At 39.3% G+C, this 3,026-nt stretch overlaps 1 long non-coding RNA gene across 1 annotated transcript in view; it reads left to right on the top strand.

Annotated features, from left to right (window-relative positions):
• Positions 1–1,971: 1,971 nt before the first annotated feature.
• The window catches only part of LOC108978968, a 36,334-nt gene continuing 35,279 nt past the window's right edge, over positions 1,972–3,026 (top strand). Inside the window, exon 1 of the long non-coding RNA XR_001994146.1 lies at positions 1,972–2,498. This is a non-coding gene — a long non-coding RNA (uncharacterized LOC108978968). The remainder of the gene's footprint in view (positions 2,499–3,026) is intronic.

Genomic DNA, 3,026 nt, shown 5'->3' with positions numbered 1-3,026 from the left:
TAAACTTGGCAAAAGTTCCTTTATTTGGTTTCTGTCGGTGGATTCTAATCGGCTACCCCTAACATAGCGCTCCGCACGACGATAAACCATGCTCAGCCGGTAGTGATATCACCCACTCGAAAGACTATCCAGTATCATTCAGGTCGATTCCGACCTTCTTTCTTCCTCATCCTTATTTAAATTACTGCCTTGTTCATGGTTTTAGGGCCTCACTCAGAGCTCCACCCACGAGGCCAACGCGAAGATTGGCGGACGCTCCTATGTGGCAATGCGTTTAGAGGTAGCCAGACAAAAGAAGGAGTCAACTCAACTTATATCTACCATACTTATTGATGATGGAAGGGAACGTCCTTCGGGACCGACCAGGGTAATAATGGGACGGAGGCAGACTTGACTAGGAGTAAATATTGATAAAAATAATCCAAAAGACCAGATATTGAGAATATATTAGAAGGACTTCAAAGTGATTGCCTGAAATAAGTCTTATAATGTTGATGTAAGACAACTAATCAAGCAAATCAAGCCGGTATATTACAGCAGGATGCAATTTGAACTCCAGTTGAGAACTCATATTGAGCATGAAAGGTGAGCATGACCCCAACAACAATGATTCCTGAGAGATATTACGATATGATTTTAATAAGGCATGCGACTTTTAAGAACTAAATAAACTAATTATATGTATTATAAATAAAGTAGAATAATCCGTACATATGTATATTATGTTTGCAGCCAGTCTAGTACACAAGTAGCCACAGCATAAACGAGATTTGAGTTTCTTCCCAGCACTTAGCACTTGGTCACGCCGTAAACCAGTCACATAGAAATAAAACTCACTCTTACACATTCGAGTGTGACTCAAGAGCGACGTTATCGCTTACTTGGAGAGCGTGAGAGTATCTTGTAGATACTTGGCAGTATTCTCACTTAACTATACGCCTATAAGCAAGTGGTGAGCACCTCACACATACAGCAACAGGTATTTAAGTCTGTCTGCCTTTAGTTGCGCAGGCACTCAGCACCAACTCAGCTAACTTTATGGGATTTCTTAGGGCTCTAATGGCCGGCAACTCACTTGCGCTACGTTCAGTCGTGTTTCGTGCACTTCGGTGTCTGAGTCGTACCGTTTGGCGTCGCGTTTCGTAAGTGTCACCCGTTTTCGTTTTTATGATTTCAGTGCCTTCACAGTTACTTTGGTTTTGTTGTTGTGCGTGTAATCAGTTAATGTGCGCGCATACTGGTTCCCGGTGTGGAAGAGGATATTTCGTGTAAAGCAAAAACGAATTTCGGTGCGCGCTGTGGATTAACGGTTTAAATACGAAAATTTTCTAAGCACTTTGCTCGCTTAGGCTGAGGGTGCATGCGTGTGAGGGGCTTGCGAATTTTTCGCCACTCAGCGGCTCACTTTTCACCCAAGTTCTGTGCAATTTTCGCGTTTTTGTTGTTGGAAAACACGTTTTCCTGCGCTCGCGCAAAAATCAGCAAATCAACCAACTCGTTAGCAAAACGTAACACCTAAAGTCTCCGTGGTCCACGTTTTAATACTTCGCGCACACACACGTATGTGAAATGTAAGTGTATATTGGTGGCTCAATGCAACACTGCCGCACCGGCTAAATAACGCGCGCCAGTGTGCGCTAAGAGCGCTCGGTGTCTGCGTGTTGCACCTGAGTGTGTGCTAGTGAGTGTGTGTTTTGCGCTCTCCTCTTGCTCTGCTGATCGAGTGTGATTTTTTCTTAATTCCTTGTTGTTGTTGTTCGGCTGCTTGTGCACTGCCAATGGCCAAAGTCTTGTGCGCGTTTCAGTGTTTTTGTTTTTCTTACGTTTTCTTGCCGTCCGCGCTGAGCAAAATTGACTGCTGAGCGACTTGTTGCTGCGGCGATGGGGACTGGCTGATGGTCAAGCAGCACCGCATTCAGGTCGGGTCGTTTGGCAAGCTATTGGCGCTCCACAGTTGCCGTTACGGAGCGCGCCGCTAAAGTACGCGAAAAGTTCCTTGAGCGCAAGTCTGCAAATGTGGAAATAAATATTCAATTGTCTTTATTGGAAAACTATTTTTCTCTGTGTAAGAACCAAAATAAGTGTAAAGAACCGCAGCTGCCAACAACAATTGCGGCGTGTTGGCTTAAGCGGCTTGTTAGAATTGTGCTTAGTGTAAACTTTACAGCGGCGTGATCCTTTCTCGGCACAAGCGCACAAAGTGTGTGCGGCGTTAAGGGGGCGAAATGCAAAAAATACATATGTACATGTGTGCAGTGAACAAGTTTGTGCAAAAATCGCAAAGATAAAGTGCATAAGAAGGCCTTAAGTGTAGATAAAGGTGTTTCTGGTGTCATAAACAAAAGCAAAATATGCCGTTATATCAGCGAAATTGAAAAGTAAATAAAATAAAATTATGTAATGTGTGTGTAAATATGTATGATATGAATTACAATAATAAGATTGTTTGGTGTACTGGCTGTAAAACATTAAGAACGCGGTAATTTAAACAACTTCAGGTAAATAGAAATATATATTATTATATGTTTACAAATAATGTGTGATAAGTGGGTACTTCGTAATGAGGCAAAACAATTTAAGAATGTCGGCCAAATGAGTCACTAAACGATATATAACTGCGACGAAAAGAAAGTGCACTGAGATTAAAGTAAAAAAATTGTTCTTATTTTTGAAAAAAAAGTTGTATATAATAAAATGGAAATTTAAAAATAAAAAAATATTTGAAAACGATAATAAAATGAAAGTAACAAGAAAAGTCACAATAAAAGGAATGGTTAAAAATGTTTGTTAAAAATAAAGTATTGAAAAAAGAATAGAAATAAATAGAATAAAAGGAATAAAAAAGTTCAAATAATATTATTATTATAGGAAAAAATAACAAAAATTTATTGAGTGAAATAGTAAGTACCTTCTTAAAGGATTTAATTGGTATAAAAGTTAACAAAAACCAACTAAAAAGTGATAAACAAGATTATGATAGATGATGAAAATATAATGCAATAATAATATAATTGATGATTTATTTA

The sequence above is a fragment of the Bactrocera latifrons genome, unplaced genomic scaffold, assembly GCF_001853355.1.
Source record: "Bactrocera latifrons isolate USDA-ARS-PBARC rearing strain unplaced genomic scaffold, ASM185335v1 scaffold_13, whole genome shotgun sequence".
Taxonomy (NCBI): Eukaryota; Metazoa; Arthropoda; class Insecta; order Diptera; family Tephritidae; genus Bactrocera; species Bactrocera latifrons.
The sequence above is the reverse complement of the archived record's forward strand: the minus strand, read 5'-3'. Positions and strand labels throughout refer to the sequence as shown.